General features: G+C 43.4%; 1 protein-coding gene across 2 annotated transcripts in view; it reads left to right on the plus strand.

Annotated features, from left to right (window-relative positions):
- The first annotated feature begins 1096 nt into the window (after positions 1-1096).
- LOC121284644 (KAT8 regulatory NSL complex subunit 1-like protein) overlaps positions 1097-22831 on the plus strand; it is a 326543-nt gene continuing 304808 nt past the window's right edge. The window contains exon 1 of one of the 2 annotated variants that reach the window (XM_041200188.1): positions 1097-1131. The gene's annotated coding sequence lies outside the window, so the exon portion shown is untranslated. Of the gene's footprint in view, positions 1132-21995; positions 22131-22831 lie in introns of those variants that run through there. The other variant, XM_041200186.1, reaches the window with a different exon arrangement.

Here is a 22831-nt window from a genome sequence, read left to right on the forward strand (position 1 = left end):
AGAAATCTGGAGTACAAAGGGACTTGGGAGTCCTAGTCCAGGATTCTCTTAAGGTTAACTTGCAGGTTGAGTCAGTAGTTAGGAAGGCAAATGCAATTTTGGCATTTATTTAGTGAGGACTAGAATATAAAAGTAGGGATATGCTGCTGAGGCTTTATAAGGCTCTGATCAGACCACATTTAGAATATTGTGAGCAATTTTGGGCCCCGTATCTCAGGAAGGATGTGCTGGTCCTGGAGATGGTCCAGAGGAGGTTCACGAGAACGATCCCAGGAATGAAAGGCTTAACATATGAGGAACGTTTGAGGATTCTGGGTCTATACTCGATGGAGTTTAGAAGGATGAGGGGGGGATCTGATTGAAACTTACAGAATACTGAAAGGCCTGATAGAGTGGACATGGGGAAGATGTTTCCATTAGTAGGAGAGACTAGGATCCAAGGGCACAGCCTCACAGTAAAGGGAAGACCTTTTAGAACAGAGATGAGGAGAAACTTCTTTAGCCAGAGAGTGGTGAATCTATGGAATTCATTGCCACAGAAGGCTATGGAGGCCAGGTCATTGAGTGTATTTAAGACCGAGATAGATAGGTAAGGGGATCAAAGGTTATGGGGAGAAGGCGGGAGAATGGGGTTGAGAAACTTATCAGCCATGATTGAATGGCAGAGCAGACTCCATGGGCCGAATGGCCTAATTTCTGCTCTTATGGTCTTATGATATCACAATCAGGCAAAAATCGGTAAGCCCCAGCCAGTACAGGGATTGAACTCTGTGTTATAAAGCACCACCACACTCTAACCAAATGAACTAACAGTTTAGCTATCGAAGCCTCACATCAGTCTTCAGCAATATTACCCTTGTCACCAGTTTTCAGTGGCTTCTCTCTACCTCCACCTCACCACGAATACCCAGCGCTTCACATTGAATGTGACTGCCTCATGGCGCCTTAAATCCCGCCCACTTCACTAGCCCCTCCCCTTCCCGGCCTACCCTTCGTACAAGCCACGCCCTTCCCTCGAGCTCTCCCCGCGGTGTGGGTGTGTGGCTAGTGTAAGATGGCGACTCTGCGGTTACTGTGCGGTGGTTACCTGGGGGAGCCGGGCTTGAGGTTGTGCCGTGCGCTGGGCTCAAGGTGAGAGGGGTGGGGAAATGTGGCTGGATTACTGGCTGGGTGTAAGCCGTGGTCAGACTCACTGAGGCAGCCCAGGCACCACGAAGCGTCCCTCGGTTAAAGGGGAACTTTCACTGCAAACTCAGGACCGGCCCCGAGCTACAGCTGCAGAATTGGGAATCGTAGGAGTCAAGAAGGGCTGACTGTAAGTCTGGTTAGAGGTAGAGAGGCAGTACTTAGGGCCCAGGTAGCTGAGGAGGATTGTGGCCCTTCCTGGTGGAATTAACAGAGATAGGGAGGGGTGAGGCCAAGGAGGGATTTGAAACTAAGGATAAGAATTTTAAAATTGAGATGTTACGGGACTGGGAGCCAAAGTAGGGTCAGTGAGCAAAAGGTGATGGGTGAATGGGACTTGGTGTGAGTTAGAATATAGGTAGCGGAGTTTTGGAAGATCTCACACTTGCAGAAGTAAAAACAGAAAATGAAGGAAGCACTCAACGGATCATTACAAAACAGATACTTTATGTAGATACAATCATTTGTATTATTACATTTCCATACTTTGGGCTGCGTACGTGACCTAGGGCCAAAACAGGCTGAAGCTGGAAAGCTAGTCGAGCCAGTAGCTTGACACAGGTTCAGCAGGAGACTGTCCCTCAACCATTGCAGAGGGGGGGCAGGGGAAAAGCACTAGACTGACTTGAGATACACAGATGTTGCAGAACGACAGCAATACAAAGACAGCATCTAGATCTTATTGTACAGCTAGTGTAGTCCAGAGCAGAAAACATCTTTGTGATGTAAAGAGGAATCCAGGAATTTAAAGCCAAGCTTGAAAGATGATGTAGATCAAGGTTTTCCACAAGTTGCAAATCAGGAAAGAAGAAAAATTAGCAGGTTCTGGGCAGAAGAAATGTTTTTCTTTTTTCCGATGTAGTCTAATGCAAAAACGTGGTCAAGATGTCGAGTGAAGACCAGGAATTTGAAGTCAGACTTGAAAGAAAATCCACAGCCAGGGCTTTTTCAGATCCTTAACAGAGCTAACAGATCCTTGCACAGACTGCTAATGTCTCTCATTAGAGCCTGGCCAATGGTCCACTCGCCATTGGACCAAGACCCTACTCTGCTGAGACTGTGTGGTAGTTGGTGTGCAACAACCACATCACATTCAAAAGAAAACACGCACAGGCATCTTCCACTTGTCCAAATGAAGTTTGGGACCTGTAAGATCAGGACCCTCGTGGACAACCGGAACAGTTACAGTCTTGAACACTGTACCACCATCAGCTGAGGAACTCAGGCGCCTTGACATTGACATTGCTGCCCTAAGTAAGACATGACGTTCAGGTGAAGGTTGGCTGAAGGAGCAAAGCAGCAGGTACACCTTTTCTGGAAGGGCCTTCATGAAAAGCAACAATGCCTCCGTGGAGTGGGCTTTGCCATCAAAAATGAGCTTTTCTAGTGCCTCAGTGACTGTGAGATAAGTAAGCATCATGACTGCCTGGTTCACCCTAACAAAGAATCGGCATGCCATTGTCATCAGTGCATACGCTCCTACACTTGAGGCAACAGATGAGACCAAGGAGGGATTCTACACCAGCCTTGAACCTCGCGTCCCAGTAGGTGACAAACTGATCCTTCTTGGAGATTTCAATGCCAGAATTAGGAAGGACACAAATCTCTGGAAGGTGCAATAGGCAAGGAAGTAGCAAGGAAAGCAACTCCAATGGAGACCTCCTCCTGACAACCTACAGCAGGCATCTCAAAGCACTGGAGAGGTGCCACCAGTGGTGCCTTCACAAGATAATCCAAATCCGGTGGCAAGAAAGGCAGTCAACAGCAGTGTTCACTCACAAGCCAACCTGCCCAGCATCGAGGTGCTATTCGCTCAAAACGAGCTCCACTGGGTGGGACATGTCAATCGTATGCCTGACACTAGACTCCTGAAGCAACTGTGCCACTTGAAACTTGGTCGCGGCAGGAGAATCCAAGGAAGACAGTGGAAACGATTTAGGGATGCCTTCTAGGCATTCCCGAACAGGTCAAACATCCTCATTGACTCATGGGAGACCCTGGCTTGTGACTGACCAAAATGGAGCATTCGGGAAGTCACCGAACACTTTGAGAGACGTTTTCAGGAAGTTGCAGAGATGAAGTCAAGGTGTCAAAGGAAGTACGCAAACCTCCAAACAACCTGTCTCCTCAACTCTTCAAGCACCACCTGCCCCACATGTTGCAGAGTCTGCAGATTGCACATTCGACTTCGCAACCACCTCAAACCATTGAACCATAGTGGAAGCAAGTCCTCGATCCTGAGGGACTGCAAAAGAAAGAGAAGACTTTAGACCAGTCTGGAAAAGGCCTTCCTGTAAGACAGATTTGTCACAGTCTGTGGTGACTCATTTATGAGAGAAATTCATCTTATTCTAGTGTATGCATTGATGGTATAGCTCTATGTAAAAAATATGTTCTTTAGATATACGTGATGCTGGCAAGACAGTATTTTATTACCCATAACAAAAACAAAAAACCTGGAAAAACTCAGCAGGACTGACAGCATCTGTGGAGAGGGATACAGTTGACATTTTGAGTCTGTATGACCCTTCAGAACTAAGAAATACAGAAATGAGATGAAATATAAGCTGGTAGAGGGGGTTGGGACAGGTAGAGCTCGATAGGGGGCCAGTGATAGGTGGAGGCCAAGAAGAGACTGCCAAAGATGTCATAGACAAAAGGACAAAGGGGTGTTGACAGTGGTGATATTATCTAAAGGGTGTGCTAATGGGGACATTAAGGGTAGTAAGCAAGACAAGCTAGTGGCAGATGGCCCTAGTGGGGGTGGGGTGGGGGGAAGGGATCGAAATGGGCTAAAAGGTGAAGATGAAACAATAGATCGAAATAAATTTAAAAATAGGTGGGAAAAGAAAAATATTTGTTGCCTATCCCTGATTGCCCTGAGGGCACTTAGTTAACAATGTAACATGGGGTTGGTGTCACTTGTAGATCAGACAGGATAAAGATGACAGATCCCCTTCCCCAAAGGACATCAGTGAATCATTTGGGAGTAACCCAGCAGTTTCCTGGTGCACGTGTACGTTGACGACACCCAGCTCTACCTCAGCACCACCTCTTACAACTCCTCCATTGTTGCTAAATTCTCAGACTGCTTAGATCCAGCACTGGATGAACAGAAATCTCCTCAGATTTAAACATTGGGGAGACTGAAACCATTCTTTTCGGTCCCCACTTCGAACTCTGCTTCCTAGCTACAGACTCCATTCCTCTCCCTGGCAACAGTCTGAGATTAAGCCAGTCTATTTGCAACCTTCATTTCACATCTGATCCCTTGGTGAGCTTCTGGCCTCATACTCGAGCCATTACTAAGACCATCTGTTTCACCTCCATAACGTCGCCCGACTTTGCTCCTGTCTCAGCTCATCTGCTGTTGAAACCCTTATTCGTGCTTTCATTATCACTAGACCCAACTATTCTGGTGCACCCCGGGCTGACCTCCCACATTTTACCCTCTGTAAACTTCAAATTGCCCAAAACTCTGCTGCCTGTTTCTTAACTTGCACCAAGTCCCTTTTCCCCCCTATCACCCCTGTGTCAGTCACCTATATTGCCTCCTGGTCAAGCAATGTCTTGAACCTACAAGTTAGGAGCAGGAGTAGACCACTCGCCCCCTTGAGCCTGCTCTGCCATTCAATAGGATCATGGCTAATCTGATTTTAACCTCAACCCCACATTCCTGCCTGCCCCGATAATCTTTCACGCCCTTGTTAATTAAGGATCTATCTAGCTCTGCCTTAAAATGTTCAAACACTCTGCTTCCAATGCCTTTTGTGGAAGCGAGTTCCAAAGACACTCTGCCCTCTGAGAGAAAAAAATTCTCCTCATCTCTGTCTTAAATGAGCAACCCCTTATTTTTAAACAGTGACCCCTGGTTCTAGATTCTCCCACAGGAGGAAACATCCTCTCCACATCAATCCTTGTCAAGACCCCTCGCAATCTTAAAGGTTTCAATCGTCACCTCTTACTCTTCTAACTTCCAGTCAATATAAGCCTAATGTGTCCAACCTTTCCTCAAGACATCCATTCTTGGTATTATTTCAGTAAACCTTCTGTAACATGCTTCTGAGGCATTTACATCTTCCTTTAAATAAGGAGACCAGTACTGTACACAATACTCCAGATGTGGTCTCACCAGTGCCCTGTACAAATGAAGCACAGCCTCTCTACTTTTGTAATCAATTCCCCTTTCAATAAATGATAACATTCTATTAGCTTTCCTAATTACCTGCTGTACTTACGTACTAACCTATTGTGATTCATGCACCGGATACCCAAATCCCTCTGAATCTCAGAGCTCTGCAATCTCTCACCATTTAGATAATAAGCTTTTTTATTCTTCTTGCTGAAACAAATGATTTCACATTTGCCCACATTATACTCCATTTGCCAAATCTTTGCCCACTCACTTAACTTATCTGTCACTTTGTAGCCTCCTTAGGTCCTCTTCACAATTTACTTTCCTACTTTTCTTTGTATCGTCAGCATATTTAGCAACAATTCGTTCAGTCCCTACATCCAAGTCATTTATATAAATTGTAAAAAGTTGAGGCCCCAGCACTGATCCCTGTGGCATACCACTCATCACATTGTGCCAACCAAAAAAGGACCCATTTATGCCAACTCTGCTCCCTGTTAGCTAGCCAATCTTCTATCCATGCCAATATGTTATCCCCTACACCATGAGCTTTTCTGCAATAACCTTTGATGTGGCACTTTATTGAATGCCTTCTGGAAATCTCATTATAGTGTATTCACCAGTTCCTCTTTATTCACTTCAGATGTGACTCTTTCAAAGAACTCCAATAAATTGGTTAAATATGATTTCCCTTTCACAAAACCATGTTGACTGTCAGATAGTCTTGAATTTTTAGAAGTACCCTGCTAAAACATCTTTAATAATAGCTTCTAGCATTTTGACACAAAGATTGGCCGGGTGGTTAACAGTGAGGTTGAGTGTCTTGGGCTACAGGAAGATATACACGGGATGATCAAATGGGCAGATAAGTGGCAGATGGAATTTAACCCTGAAAAGTGAGAGGTGATACACTTGGGAAGGAGTAATTTGACAAGGAAGTATTTAATGAATGGCATGGCACTAGGAAGTTCTGAGGAACAAAGGGACCTTGGCGTGTGTGTCCATAGATCTCTGAAGGCAGAGGGGCACATTAGTGGGGTGGTGAAAAAGGCATATGGGACACTTGCCTTTATCAATCGAGGCATAGATTACAAAAGTAGAGAGGTCATGTTGGAATTGTATAGAACCTTGGTGAGGCCACAGCTGGAGTACTGTGTGCAGTTCTGGTCACCACGTTATAGGAAGGATGTGATTGCACTGGAGGGGGTGCAGAGGAGATTCACCAGGATGTTGCCTGGGATGAAACATTTAAGTTATGATGAGATGTTGGATAGACTTGGGTTGTTTTTGTTGGAGCAGAGAAGACTGAGGGGCAACCTGATCAAGGTGTACAAGATTATGAGGGGCATGGACAGGGTGGATAGGGAGCAGCTGTTCCCCTTAGTTGAAGGTTCAGTCACAAGGGGACATAATTTCAAGGTGAGGGGCAGGAAGTTTAGGGGGGATGTGAGGAAATCTTTTTTTACCCAGAGGATGGTGACAATCTGGAATGCACTGTCTGGGAGGGTGGTGGAGGCGGGTTGCCTCACATCCTTTAAAAAGTACCTGGATGAGCACTTGGCACGTCATACCATTCAAGGCTATGGGCCAAATGCTGGTAAATGGGATTAGGTAGGTAGGTCAGGTGTTTCTCACGTGTTGGTGCAGACTCGATTGGCCGAAGGGCCTCTTCTGCACTGTGATTCTGTGTGATTTTCCCTATGACAGGTGTTAGGCTAACTGGCCTGTAGTTTCCTGCTCTCTTTTTCTGTCTATCTCCCTTTTTGAATAAAGGAATTACATTTGCTATTTTCCAATCGAATGGAACTTCCCTGAATCTAGGGGAATTTTGGAAATTTTAAACCAATGGCTCAATTATCTCAATAGTCACTTCTTTCAAGACCTGAGGGTGAAGTCCATCTGGACCTGGGGTTTTGTCAGCCCCAGCCCCAACAGTTTGCTCTGTACCACTTCCCTGGTGACTGTAATTTTCCCTGAGTTCCTCCGTCTGTTCCGTTTCCTGATTTACAGCTATTTCCAGGATGTTATTTATGTCCCCTATAGTTAAGACCGAAGCAAAATACCTGTTTAATTCATCTGCCATCTCTTTACTTTCCATTATCAGTTCGCCAGACCAACTGTAGGACCAATTCTCACTTTGTCAACTCTTCTGATTTAAATATCTATAGAAACTTTTACTATCCGTCTTTACAATACTAGCTAGCTTCTCTTGTAGTCTTAATTTTTCCCCCTTTATTAATCTTTTTGTCATTCTTTGCTGTCCTTTATATTTGTTCCAGTCTTCTGACCTGCATATTTATGTGGTTTTTCTTTAAGTTTGATACTGTTTTTAACTTTTTTAGTTAACTATGAATGGGGGCCCTCCCCTTGGAAATTTTCTTTCTCATTGGAATGTGTATATTCTGAAATATCCATTTAAATGTCTATCACTGAACCTTTATTGACCTATTCCATTTACCAGTTCACTAGCTAGCTCTATTTTCATGCCGTCATAATTGCCCTTATTTAAGTTTAAAATACTAGCCTTGGATGCACTTGTTTCTCTCTCAAAACATAAAACTCAATCATATTATGTTTGCTGCTACCTTGGGGTGTCTTCACTATGAGGTTATCAATTAATCCTACCTCGTTGTTCAATACTAGGCCTAGTATAGCCTGCTCTCTGGTTGGCTCCAGAATGTACTGTTCTAAGAAACTATCCCGATAACATTCTATGAACTCCTTACCTTTGCTCCCTTTGCACATCTGATTTTTCCAGTCTATATGTAGATTAAAATCCCCCATGATTATTGCTGTACCTTTCTGACAAGCTCCCATTATTTTGTCTTTTATACTCTGTCCTACCGTGTAGATATGATTAAGGGGCCTGTACATGACCCCTAAAAGCGACTTCTTGGCTTTATCATTCCTCATCTCAACCCAAACTGCTTCTATATCCTGGTTTTCTGAACTTAGGTCATCCCTCTCTAATGTGTTCATACCATCATTAATTAACAACCACCCTTGCACCTTTTCCTAACTTCCTACCTTTTCTAAATGTCACTTACCTTTCAATACTCAGGTCCCAATCTATGTCATCCTGTAGCCATGACTCTGTATGGCTATCAGTGCAAATAGAAATAAATAATATGATCTATCAGTTCATCTGTTTTGTTTCAAAGGCTACATGTGTTTAGATACAGAGCTTTTGCTTCTTTCCTTTTATTATTTTTGTAGCATCTAGCCTTATCTGTTGATTGACTGTTAGATTTGTACTCTTTGTCCCTTACTGTCCACGGTCTGTTTATCATTTTCCACATTACTATAGTTCTCGTCTTGTCTCTACTCTTTGGTTTACCACATCTTTCCAAATTTGATCACTTGCCCCCATTATTCAATTTAAAACCCTCTCTACTTCCCTACTTATGCATCTTGCGAGAACACCAGCCCCAGCATGGTTCAGGTGTAGACTGTCCCAATGTTATAGATCCCATTTTCCCTAATAATGGTGCCAGTGCCTCACAAGCTGGAACCCACTTCTTCCACACAAGTCTTTGAGGCGCACATTTATGTCTCTAATCTTATTTGTCTAATGCCAATTTGCACGTGGCTCAGGTAATAATCCAGAAATTATTACTTTTGAGGTTCTGCTTCTTAATTTGGTACTCGCTTCTCATACTGACTATGCAGAGCCTCCTTCCTCATCCTGCCTATGTTGATGGTACCTGCATGGATCGCAACCACTGGATCCTTCCCCTCCTGCTGCAAGTTCCTCTCCAGCCCTGAGCAGATGTCCTGAACGCTGGCACAGGGCAGGCAATACAGCCCTCTGGACTCTCGCTCTTTGCTACAGAGAACAGTGTCAATCCCTCTCACTATACTGTCCCCTACTATCGCTACATTCCTTTTGGCTCCCCCCACTTTGGATGGCTTCCTATACCACGGTGCCATGGTCAGTTTGCTCATCCACCCTGCAGCCCCACTCTCATCCAAACAAGCTGAGAGAACCTCAAACCTGTTGGGCAATTGCAAAGGCACTTTTGCTGTCTGGGTCCCCTTACCTGCCTTGCTCTCAGTCACACCCTCCAGTCCCTGATCACTGACCAAATCAGAAGACCCTGTCCTAAGTGGTGTGACAGCCTCCTGGTATAAAGCATCCAGGTAACTTTCTGTTTCCCCAATGTGTCGCAGAGTCTGCAGCTCAGCAACTCTGAACTAAAGTTCCTCAAGTTGCAAACTTACTGCAGATGTGCTTGCCCTGGATCACAATGTTATCCAGGAGTTGTCACATCTTTGTTTTCAAATTCCTTTATGGCCTTACTCCTCCCTATCTCTGTTATCTCCTGCAGCCCCACAACCCTTTAAGATATCTGTGCTCCTCAAATTCTTGCTCAATATGCGTCCCCAGTTTTAATTGCTGCACCATTTGTGGCCATGCCATCAGCTGCTTAGGCCCTTTGCTCTGGAATTCCTTCCCTGCGCTTCTCCATTTCTCTACCTCGCTTTCCTCCTTTATCCTCTCGTTAAAAACCTACGTCTTTGACCAAGGTTTTGGTCATCTGACCTAATATCTCCTTGTGTAGCTCACTGTCATACTTTGTTTTATAATGCCCCAGTGAAATGCCTTTCAATCACTTGATTTGAACTGACAACTTCTGAGCTGCTAGCCCAAGCCAGTGAACACTATGGTTATGATCCCAGCTGACATTACAAGCCAGATCACAGGGTGGAACCCAGCTTGATAGATCCTAAGTTTTATTTTTTGTTTAGATACATGGAGAGAGGCTGTTGAACAAAGTCACAGGAGTCAGCTGATGAATTCTTAACAAAAGAATAAAACATTTATTAAACAAGAAAAAATGAACTGTATTACAATATTTCTTCACCCATAACTACACCTTTACAGATATATACAGATTTGTAAGGATAACACAAGTTGCAAAGGCTATCTTATACTCTGATGTTCACAGTAAGTGCACAGACCATGTAAACCAATAGGCGACCTGTGGTCAAACACACCACACTCCGAAACCTAGTGACATGCCACCCCAAATAGATGCTATGGATCTCTCATCAACTCCCCCCAGATGCTTGTCATACTGAGAGTCAACTGGACTCACTGAACTCTGTCTTTCACGCAAGGGTTTCAATCTCTCCTCTTGAATTTTCTCCCAAACAATGCTTTCTTTCAGATGCTTTGCCCAAGGGTCCACCTGCAGCGTTTTAAACTCTCCTTTTGATATCCCTCTCCCCTGGATCGCCACATGCATTCAAGCTTTATTTTACACACTCTCTCTCAAATGCTCAGCCATGCCAACAGAACATCACTGCTTCACATGCCCATAGTAAAGAGTTACAGATCTTCTGCTGTCTCCTTGGATTTTCTGGCTTCTTGCAAGCCTATATTGCTTTAAATCTGCTTCCCTTTAAGCTTAGAGCCTTCCTCTCTGCTCATTGCTTTTAACTTCTCTTAAGACCTTTTTCAGATCGCTTGCTGTTCTTTTCTTTTGAGTAAAAGGTCTTTTTGGGGCCTTCCTCCTTCTGTTCTTTGGGGAAACCTTCATCCTCTGCAGTTCCTTCTGCTGTGTCAGCCGCTCTAGACAGTTGGCTTCAACTTCAGTTTGGGACTTGCTATCTATCCATCTCTTATGCTGTTTCTGTTGGCAACTCCTTTCAACTTTAGAGCACACCAACCAACTGAACTCAAACTGCTTTTGGGGTGTGTGTGTGTGTGTCTATGCAAAAAAGAATAATTCTCACCCCCCTGCATCTTCTTCCAGAACCATAAATCTGCTTCCCTTTGTCCTTGACCCGTCAGCTAATGGGAACAGCTTTTCTTTATCTACTTTACCCAAACCTGCCATAATCTTATATACCTCTGCCAAATTTCCCCTCAATCTCCTTTGCCCCAAAGAGAACAACCTCAGCTTCTTCAACTTAACCTTGTAGTGAAAATCCCTAAGCTCTGAAACCATTCTGGCAAATCTCCTGTGCACCCTGTCAAGGATCCTCACATTCTTCCTAAAGTGTGGTGACCAGAAATTAACCACAGCTTTATAAAGGTTCTGCTTAACTTCCACGCTTTTGCACTCAATAGGTGTCTCTATTTGAAGCCCTGGGCCCCATATGCTTTGCTTATTACCTTCTCATTATATCCAACCACCTTCAAAGATCCATGTTCCTGACTTTCCAGGTCCATCTGTCCCTATGTGCTCTTTAGAACTGTGCATTAAGTTATATTTCCCCTCCCAATGCTTTCTGCCAAAATGCCATCATCTCACACTCCTCTATTAAATTCCATCAGTCGCTTAACTGCCCATTCTGCCAGCCTCTCTCCGTCCCCCTGCAACTGATTGGTATCATCCTCACTGTTTGCCACATTTCCAAGTTTGGTGTCTTTGGCAAATTATTAAATTTTACCCTGTATTCCAGTATCCAAGCAATATATATGCATCAAAAAACCAGTGGTCCTAGCAGTGAACTTTAATACTTTAAAAAATGACTTTTTGAAACAATATCCAATTTGTTACCTGATGCAACGAGGCCTTTTGAGCCCTTGACTTCCTGAAGATGGCTGGCAGTCACATCACTGTTCAACTTTGGGGGTATGGGCGTTTTTCCTCCTGATGGTGATGATTTGTGGTATGGAACAGCTGCTGCAGTTTCACAGAAATGGAAGAAATGTTCATCTATGTCTTTTTAAAACAAGAACTTAATGTTTTTAGTTTCAGAAATGCTCTTACACCAAATAAATGGGAACCCTAATTAAACTAGATAACATTTCTAAATCTGAATAAATGAGTTTCAGCACTGAAGTCTTGACGCCTCCCTGGTGTGGAAATGGTTAAAGCTTATTTGGTATGGAAATGGTTAAAGATTGTGATAGTGAAAACAGTTTATAGGGGATGGTTACAGAGAGTGGTCATTAGAATAATATAAATCTCTTCACAAACGATGTGGTGAAAAGGATTGACAAAATGGACCAAAAGAAATTGTTGTGAAAGCTTTTAACTGCAGGATGCATAAATGAAAAAGGGAGGGTGATGGAGTAAGAAGGACAATCAGCGTATGCCTACACAATAGCTGCATTTTAACAGGAATTAATTGGGATGTCCAGGGGAGTTGAAAATTTCTTTTTTTTTCTCTTTTCACTCAAAAGCATTGAAGTGGCCAGTGTAAAAGGAATTGAGGGGCTGTGAAATAATGTATTTCTAGAACAGGCACCAAGCATTCAGGTGAGAAGACTGGTGGGGTGGGCTTACTGGGTCCCAAGGCTTTATTTCTTAAAAATTCTTGTGAGCTCACTAATAGCAAATTAGAGGGCTGATTATAATAGTTAAACCAAAAAGTTTGTGTTGTTAATAAGCTGGCAAGAATCTTGGGTAACAGTAATATAATTGGCTACTTTGACAGTAAATCTGAATCCTGCCCGGCTGCTTGTATGCACATCAAGCCTGTGAAGATTTGCTGACTGTAGCTATATAGAGCCTAGACTTTGATTTATCAATGTCTAATTTAATGGAAATACTCATATCTACATGAACTTTACTTCTGCAGCAGTAACTTTGTTGGTTCAGTGACCTGTCCTTGATTTTAGAACTCCTCGTTGCTTCAGACATTGTTTATAATGTAGTTAATATGTAATTGATTGTTATATGTGAGAAAAACATTTTAAAAACACCATAATTGGAACTCTTGTCGCAGTTCATTTACTATGTGCTATAAATTACATAACTGATGTTGTTCCCAGCATTAAGTATCATGGTTCCTACATGCAGAACAAACAATAGGTAACAAATTTGGAGACTTTACTGAATGCGTAAATGGGCCTTTTCGTGCTTCGGTTTGTTTCAGTTTTAACCAGTTGGCTCCATATCTCTCCTAAAGGTGCCGACTTTCGCTGGTATATTTTGCTGGTTTGTTGGTACCTTACTGGAAGGAGAGTTTTCCTCTGTGCACTGTATAAAGTAAAATCATTAACCCATTGTGTATGATTTTGTTGCCTATGATACATAGTGAAAATCTCAAGTTTCACTTCTTGTGAGCTGATTGCCTGACACTGAGATCTGCTAACTCAGCACACACAACACAAATTGAACTTGTGTTCTTTCTGGCCTGTTACTTGAAGCCAGTTACTTCATTATGTAATTTTGCCCCGCCCCTCTTTCCATTCGCAGATCCCCAATAGGATGTGTCAATCCTTGTTTGAGATGGCTGGTAAGGTTTCCAGGTCTCTCTCAGCTGCGGTTACTCTAGATATTTAGTACTGACAGATGCTCTGTGGTGAATTGTCTTGCTTTTGTATTGCCTTTGGGGATGTCTGATCTTCCCAATTTCCCCTGATAAAGTGAGGACCAAGAGAGAAGGAGATATGTGATGCACCAGCAACACACTGAAGAAGCATGGGACAATGATTTTTCCTCTCATTAGATCCATGAGGTTGGGATCTCCCGCTCTGCCACATTGTAACAGAGCACAAATTACTGACCCTTAACTGCTTTATTATCTGTGTAGTTGCGCTTTTTCTGTTGGGGCAGCACTGTTGACTCTGCACCAGAAGGTTGTGTTTTCAAGTCCCTTTCCAGAAACCTGATGACATTAACCTAAGCTGTCCAGCATAGATTGAAATCTCCATTTTTCAAGGTGCCATCTTTCAGATGAGATTTAAATCAAGTCTGCTGTCTTGAAGGCAAAAGATACCATGGCACCTTTTGAAGAGGAACAGAGGAATTTTCCTGTGTGTTGGCCAATATGTATTCCTCAATCAACATCACTATTATCTGGTCATTACCACATTGATGTTTGTAGGACTTTGTTGAGTGCAAATAAGTTGCCATGTTGCCTTGCTTTGCAATAGTGCCTACACTAGCCCAGTAGATAGGCTAGCAGAATGGGCTGACAGGGGTCTTTTAGCGAAGGAAGTTTGCCATTCTTAAAATGTCTGGCCTTTTGTGACTCCGAACCCACACCAATGTGGTTGGCTGTTAACTTCCCTCTGTAATAACCTGACATGCCACACAGTTGTATCAAACTGTTGCACAAAGCAAGAAGAATAAAATCAAGACTGACCACAAGTCAACCTAGGCACCAGACATGACAAAGGCACACCCAGCCCAGTTGGCATTGCAAGACCCTGCTCGTTAACATTGCTGGAGACATGTTCCAAACTTGTCAAGCCTGGCACAGCCATGCTCTCAGAATTGGCCAATGTCCCAGACTCATTCATCATCATCCCTGAATACATTGTGTCCACCAGCAAAATGGACTTACCGGAGGTGGGGCATAGTGGCATACAATCAGGAGGGAGCGGCCTTCAGAATCCTTAACATTGACCTTGAATGCCATGAAATCTTATGCCATCGGGTCAAACGTGGGCAAGGAACAACCCTCTTATTGATTACCACTCCCTCAACTGATGAATCAGTAATTCTCCATTTGAACACCACTTGGAAGAAGCAGAGAGGGAAGAAAGGGCACAGAATGTACTCTTGATTTCAGTGTCCATTGCCAAATATGGCTCAGTCGCACCACAGCTGACCGGCTGACTGAGTCCTGAAGGACATATATTGTATAGGGTTTTGGTCAGACCCCAGATGGAAATCTGTGCAGTTTTGGTTTTTATTTCTAAGGAAAGATATACTTGCATTGGAGGACGTACAGCAAAGGTTCACTGGATTAGTTCCTCAGGTGAGAGGGTTGTCCTATATTAGGCTGATTAAATTGGGCCTATATTCTCTGGAATTTAGAAGAGTGGGAGGTGATCTCATTGACACCTAAAATATTCTGTAGGGGCTTGACAGGGTGGATATTGAAGTATTGTTTCCCCTGCTGGAGAATCTAGAACATGGGGATATCGATCATTTAGGACTGAAATGAGAAATTTCTTCATTCAACCATTCAGCATTGTGAATCTTTGGAATTATCTACGCCGGAAGGTCGTGGATGCTCCATCGTTGAGTACGTTTAAGGCCGAGACAGATTTTTGGTGCCTGAGGAAATTGAGGGATATGGGGAATGGGCAGTAAAGTGGATTTAAGCAGGCTCTAGGAGCCAAACGGTCTAGTCCTCCTATTTCTTATGTTTGTATGGCATAGCTGCCACAATGGGTCTGTGGCAGATGGTGAAAGAACAAATCTGAGGGAAAAACCACTACTTAGTGTCCTCACTAATCTACCTGTTGCAGATATTTTTTAAAAATTCTTTAACAGGAGGTTGGTGTTGCTGGCTAGGCCAGCATTTTTATTGCCCATCCTTAATTGTCCTTGAGAAGGTGAGCTGCTTCCTTGAACCATTGCAGTCCATGTACACCCGCAGTGCAGTTCCAGGATTTTGACTCAGTGACAGTCAAGGAACAGTGATATTGTTCCAAGTCAGGATGTTATGTGACTTGCAGGGAACTTTCAGGTGGTGCTGTTGCCATGCATCGGTTGCCCTTGTCCTTTTAGGTGGTAGAGGGTTTGGAAGGTACTGTCAAAGGAGCCTTGGTGAGTTCCTGCAATGCATTTTGTAGATGGTACACACTGATGCACTGTGCACTGGTGGTGGAGGGACTGGATGTTGAAGATGGAGGATGGGATATCATTCAAATGAGCTGCTAGGTCCTGGATGATATCGAGCTTCTTGAATGTTGTTGGACGTTCAGTCATCCCGGGAAGTTGTGAGTATTCCATCACACTCCTGACTTGTACCTTGTAGTTAGTGGACAGGCTTCGGGCAGTCAAGAGCTGAGTTACTTGCCACAGAATTCCCAACCTCTGACCTGCTCTTGTAGCCACAGTATTTATATAACTGTTCCAGTTAATTTTCTGGTCAATGACAAGCCCCCAGGATGTTGATAGTGGGGGATTCCGTGATGGTAATGCAGTTGAATGTCAAGGTTGAATTCTTTCTTGTTGGAGATGGTCATTGCCTGGCACTTGGGTGATGTGATTGTTACTTGCCACTTATCAGCCTAAGCCTGAATGTTGTCCAGGCCTTGCTGCATATAGGCATGGACTGCTTCAGTATCTGAGGAGTTGAGAATGGTGTTGTGCAATAATCAATGAACATTCCCATTTCTGACCTTATGATGGAAGGGAGGCCAATATGAAGCAGCTGAAGGTGGTTGGGCCTAGGACTCTACCCTGAGGAACTCCTGCATTGATGTCCTGTGACTGAGTTAATTGACCTTACAACAACCACAACCATCTTCCTTTGGGCTAGGTATGACTCTAGCCAGTGGAGAGTTTTCCCTCTGATTCCCATTGACTCCAGTTTTGCTCGGGCTCCTTGATGCCACACTCAGTCACATGCTTCCCTGAAGTCAAGGGCAGTCACTCTCATCTCACCTCTGGCGTGTTCAGCTCTTTTGTCCATGTTTGCACTAAGGCTGTAATGAGGTCAGGAGCTGAGTGGCTCTGGTGGAACCCAACTGAGTGTCAGTGAGCAGGTTATTTCTGAGTAAGTGCCACTTGATAGCACGTCCGTTACTTTGCTGATGACCAAGAGTAGACTGATGGGGTGGTAATTGTCCGGGTTGGATTTGTCTTGCTTTCTGTGGACGGGACATAACTGGGTAGTTTTCCACATTGCTGGGTAGATGTCAATGTTGTAGCTATACTGGAAGAGCTTGGCTAAGGGTACAGGCAGCCTGGAGCACAAGTCTTCACGACGTTGGTATGTTGTCAGGGCCCATAGCCTTTGCCATATCCAGTGCCCTTCAGCCTTGATATTATATGGAGTGAATATAATTGGCTGAAGACCAGCTTCTGTGATGCTGGGGTCCTCGAGAGGAGGCTGAGATGGATCTTCCACTCGGCATTTCTAGCTGAAGATTGTTGCAAGTCCTTCAGTCTTATCTTTTGCACTGATGTGTTGTGCTCCCCCATTATTGAGGATGGAGATATTTGTTGAGCCTCTTCCTCTAGTTAGTTGTTTAATTATCCACCACCATTCACGAATTGATGTGGCAGAGCTTAGATCTGATCTGTTAGTTGTGAGATCACTTAGCTCTCTGTCACAAGCTGCTTTTGCTGTTTGTGCAAGTAGCCCTGTGTTGTAGTTTCACCAGGTTGACTCCTCATTTTTAGGTGCTCCTGGCATGCCCTCCTGCACTTATACACTCCCACCAATACTGTCATGGACAGATGCATCTGCAACAGGAAATATATTGCTGTTCCTTCATTGTCGCTGGGTTAAAGTCATGGGATTCCTTCCGAATAGCACTGTGGGTATGTGGGTGTACTTACACCACAGGGATTAAAGCAGTTCATGAGGGCAGCTCACCACCACCTTCACAAAAAAATTTCAGCATAAGTTCAAAACATCTACCATGTAACAGGAAGCTCTCCAGCTTTCCTCTGTTAATTTTATCTTGAAGAGCATGTACAGGAGATTTACTAAACCATTGTAACTCCTGCCAACCGCGAAGGTATTATGAACAGTTGCGCATGCGCACTCGACCTGCACTGCAGCCGCCGGTGCATGTGCAGATTCGGATTTGTGCCTCACAACTTTCAAAGAAATTGAATTCAATTAACTCAAGATCACTTACTGGACAGTTACTGAAGGCTGATTTTGTTATGGGAGGCACAAATCAATAATTCCTGTAACATAATCAAACTTCAGTAACTGTCCAGGAAGTGATCTTGTGTTAATTAAACTCTGATCCACAGGGAAATGGTGATCATAATACTATTGACATGGAAATGTTAGGTTTGAAAGTGACATATTCCAGTCACAAGCAAGAATCTTAAACTTAAACAAAGCTTATTTCATAGGTATGGGGGAGAACTGGCTAAGGTTAGTTGGATATATCGACTAAAAGGTATGGAGGTAAATGAACAGTGGGAAACATTTAAAGAAACAACTCAAAGTGTTCAACAAAAATGCGTTCCATTGATAAATAAAAAACTCAGCCGGAAAGCCCTATCCCTGATTCACTCAGGACGTTAGGATAGTAGTAAATTAAAAGAAGCAGCTTATAATGTTACAAAAACAATAGCAAGTCTGAAGATTAAGTGTTTTTGAGACCACCAAAAGTTGATAAAGGGGGAATAAGTAGAATATGAGTAGACTAGCCAGAAATATAGAACAGATTTAATATACTAGTAAAAGCTCTTACAAAGGAAGAGAGTAGCTAAAGTAAACATTGGTCCCTTAGCAGAGACAGGAGAAATTATTATGGGGAATGAGGAAATGGCAGAGGCATTGTGTCTGTGTCCACAGTAGAAGACACAAGTTTCATACCAGAAATAGACAGTAACCTGGGGGCTAAAAAGAGAGGAAATTAAGGAACTTATCATCAGAGAAAAAGTATTAGAAAAACTGGAGGGACTAAAATCCGACAAATCCCTGGGACCTGATGGCCTACACCCTAGGGTTCTCAAAGATATAGCTGCAGAGATAATGGATGTGCTAGCATTCCAAATTCATTAAATTCAAGGGTTGGCAAATGTTACACTGCTTTTTAAGAAAGGAGGGAGAGAGAAAAAAGTGAACTGCAGTCCAGTTAGCCTAACATTAGTTGTTGGGAAAAAGGTTGGTATCTATTATTAAGGAAGTCTTAGCAGTTCTTTTAGACAAGTCAACATAGTTTTATTAAAGGGAAATTATGTTTGGCAAATTTCTGAGCGTTTTTTGAGGATATGACTTGGAGGGTAGAATTCCTGGCTTTCCAAAAGGCATTTGTTGAGGTGCCACATAAAAGGTCGGTAGACAAAATGAGGGCTCATGGAATTGAGGTAATAGGTTAGCATGGCCAGAGGATTAGTTAACGGATAGAAAGCAGAGAGTGGGTATAAATGGGTCTTTTTCAAGTTGTCAAGCAGTTAATAATGTTGTGCCACAAGGATCGGTAACTTTTCATCTAAAAATAATTAATGATCAACTTTTTATAAATAAATGGAATCCTTTGAGTCTTTTATAGCTTGTTTTCTTTTCTTAGAAAACATTATTCACGGTATTGCATAGGTTGTGCCTCCATCTTGTAGATTTGCTATTAATTGTTCTCAGTGGTGAGTTCTGCACAGGCAATGTTATGCGTGTTGCCCCTGGTGTTGTGGTTGTCTTACTTGATGTTGCTAATGACGTGTCACTTGCTGGTGACATTGATGTTTCACTGCTTGTTAGTGATGCTATTAATGTTGTCTCACTTGTTAATGATGTTGGTAGCATTGTTGATCTTTCCTGTTTTACCAGTTCAGGTGTAGGTCAACATAGACCCTGTTCCTTCTCATGTGCTTCCTGATTTTGGTCTCAATGCTGTATGACCTTGGAACCTCATTGCTGGGTCCAGGATTTCATGCTTGGATCCTGTGCATGTACAGTTTGCCCATTCAAAAAATTGGGCAGGGATTTGACTTGTTTGTTGAAGTGTTGATGACCACCTACCTGTGCATTAATTAATTGTCTTACTGTCCCTGGTCACTTGGAGGAGTTTCTTGCTTGGCAGAATTGTCTTATACTTTCTTCTATTCAACAGCCCTGCAGGCGATTTCATCTCAGGCTCAAGAGGTGTAGATCATAGTGACAATAAGGCAAGGTTTGGGTCTTCCCTTGTTTCTTAGTATTTCATGAGAGTTCTCTTGACTGTCTGTATGTGTCTTTCTATAAACCCTTGGGTGATGTCGTGATGAGATGAAGTTGAGCCCATACTGTTCAGTGAATTTCTACTCTGAAATTTCGATCTGAGGCCTGAACAAGATGGCAGTGATGACTCTCCTGTCAGATACAGGATTCTGGCCCAGAAGTTAAACTTTAAAGTTTTATTTTAGAATTTCATGAGGGGCCAATAGCATTCCCCCAGGCCTCACAAAGAAATCTAGGACTTCCCTTGTGCCAAGTCACAGCACCTGAACCTTTGTTAGATCCTCCTGCCATCACCCTGCCTGATCCCCTTCTGGTGGTGAGTAGCGAGTCTCTTTCCACCCTGGTCCCTGCCCAGAGCCATCAGTCCCCACCAACTGCAAAGGTTCCCAGCTGTGGCTTCCTGCCAGTAGCTGCATAATGCTACCCACGTGTCATTCTGGTTGGGCAGGATGATGGTTGTGGTTGTTGGAGGACAGCCATCTCAGTTCCAGATATCGCTGCAGGAGTTCCTCAAGGTAGTTTCCTAAACCCAACTATCTTCAGCTGCTTCATCAATGACCTTCCTTTCAACATAAGGTCAGAAGTGGGGATGTTTGCTGATAATTGCACAAGGTTCAGCACCATTTGTGACTCCTCAGATACTGAAGCAGTCCATGTCCAAATGCAGCAAGACCTGGACAATAGCCAGGCTTGGGCTGACAAGTGGCAAGTAACACCCAAGTGCCAGGCAATGACCATCTCCAACAAGACAGAATCTAACCATCACCCCTTGACATTCAATGTCATTACCATCGCTGAATCCCCCACTATCCTGGGGGTTACCATTGACCAGAAACTGAACTGGGCTAGCCATATAAATACTGTGGCTACAAGAGCAGGTCAGAGGCTAGGAATCCTGCGGCGAGTAACTCACCTCTTGACTCCCCAAAGCCTGTCCTCCATCTACAAGGCACAAGTCAGGAGTGTGATGGAATATTCTCCGCTTGCCTGGATGAGTCTAGCTCTAACAACACTCAAGAAGCTTGACACCATGCAGGACAAAGCAGCCCATTGATTGGCACCCCATCCACAAATATTCACTCCTTCCAACATGGATGCACAGTGGCAGCAGTGTGTACCATCTACAAGATGCATTGCAGGAACTTGCCAAACCTCCTTAGACAGCACCTTCTAAACCCACAACCACTACCATCTAGAAGGATGAGGGCAGCAAATAGAACACCACCACCTGGAAGTTCCCCTCCAAGTCACTCACCATCCTGACTTGGAAATATACTGCCGTTCCTTGACTGTCGCTGGGTCAAAATCCTGGAACTCCCTAACAGCACTGTGAGTGTACCTATACCACATGGACTGCAGCGATCCAAGAAGGCAGCTCACCACCACCTTCTCAAGGGCAATTAGGGATGGGCAGTAAATACTGGCCTAGCCAGCAAAGCCCACATCCCATAAATGAATAAAAAAAAGGACCAGATAGATTTACTTAGATGAGGCTCTGCCATTATGATTGGCAGGTCCTCTACATCACTGACCTTGCAGGCTGCTTACGTGCTCCCTGTGAAAATTAAGGGTGCGATGTTTGGGTCCTAGTTTATTTATTGACCACGACCTATGAATGTTTTGTGATATTGCAAAGAATGTGGTTTTCTACTGAGTAGATCACTTCCCAGAGCTCCTAAATAGTGGGACTTCCTTTCCAGTCTTGGAGTTTTTAAAAGTCAAGCTTGACACTATCAATTCAGTGCTTTAAAGTTTGCCTTGCTATCTCAATGTTAACAAAAATTGTAGATTAAAGAGACTTGAAAAGAAGCACCAAATTTGTCCAGTCAACAGTGAAGGTGAATGAGGAAAAGCTTTTTCACTCAGCAAGTGGTTAGGATGTGGAATGCACTGCCTGAGAGTGTGGTGGAGGCTGGTTCAATCGAAGCTTTCAAAAAGGATATTACTGTCACCTGAAAAGGAAGAACATGCACGGTTACGGGGAGAAGGCAAGGGAATGGCACTAGGTGAATTGGTCATTCAGAGAACCGGTGCAGATGCAATGGGCTGAATGGCTTGCCATCCATGCTCTAATGATTTTGAAAATAAATACTTGAATTCTTATCCTACCTCTTTTTGTTTTTTTCTTAGACTGCATTGCATGCAAACAAAATGTGATGAAACACACAAAATCTCTCGCCCAGAAACCTCCTTCACCAAGAATCTGATGGACATTGGTACTCGCCGAATCTTTTCTGAAGAGCATGATATATTCAGACAAAGTGTGAGAAGATTTTTTGAAGTAGAGGTGGCTCCATATCATACACAGTATGTAGCCCTGTGAAATTTTGAGTAAAATTATTACAAACATTAAGATAAAGAAGATTAATTGTAATTTCCCAGCTGCTATTCTTACCTACCACATACATACCAATCCCACCATCTCATAAATGAAGAGACAAACACTTGATTTTCAAGAGATTTGGGAAAAAATTGAGTTGCTATTTTTTTCCAAACATAAACCCATATAGCTTGGCATTTGGTCTATAATCTCATTAGTAGTTTATTTAATCTAAGCTTTGATTAAAATTCAATTAGTTAATACATGTGGAATAAAATGCTTGTGTTATTAATAATCATGAAACTACCGGATTGTTGAATGACCCGGTTCATGAACCCTACAGGGGAGAAATCTGTGCTTACCCAGTTTGACCTACAGTGACTGTTGACTGTTAATTGCCCTCTGAACTGACCTAGCAAGCTACTCATTTGTATCAAACTACTCCAGAAAAGTTGAGCAAGCCGAAAACAAGATGGACCACCTAACATTAACCAAGGCACCAGAAGAAACAAAGCACACACGCATCGCCTAGTTGATCCTGCAAGTCCTCCTCACTAACATCTGCAAACTTGTGCCAAAATTGGGAGCGCAGTCCCACAAGCAAAAGCCTGATTTGGTCATATTCAATTCATACCTTGCAACCA

This window comes from Carcharodon carcharias, chromosome 12, assembly GCF_017639515.1.
Source record: "Carcharodon carcharias isolate sCarCar2 chromosome 12, sCarCar2.pri, whole genome shotgun sequence".
In the NCBI taxonomy this organism is placed as follows: domain Eukaryota; kingdom Metazoa; phylum Chordata; class Chondrichthyes; order Lamniformes; family Lamnidae; genus Carcharodon; species Carcharodon carcharias.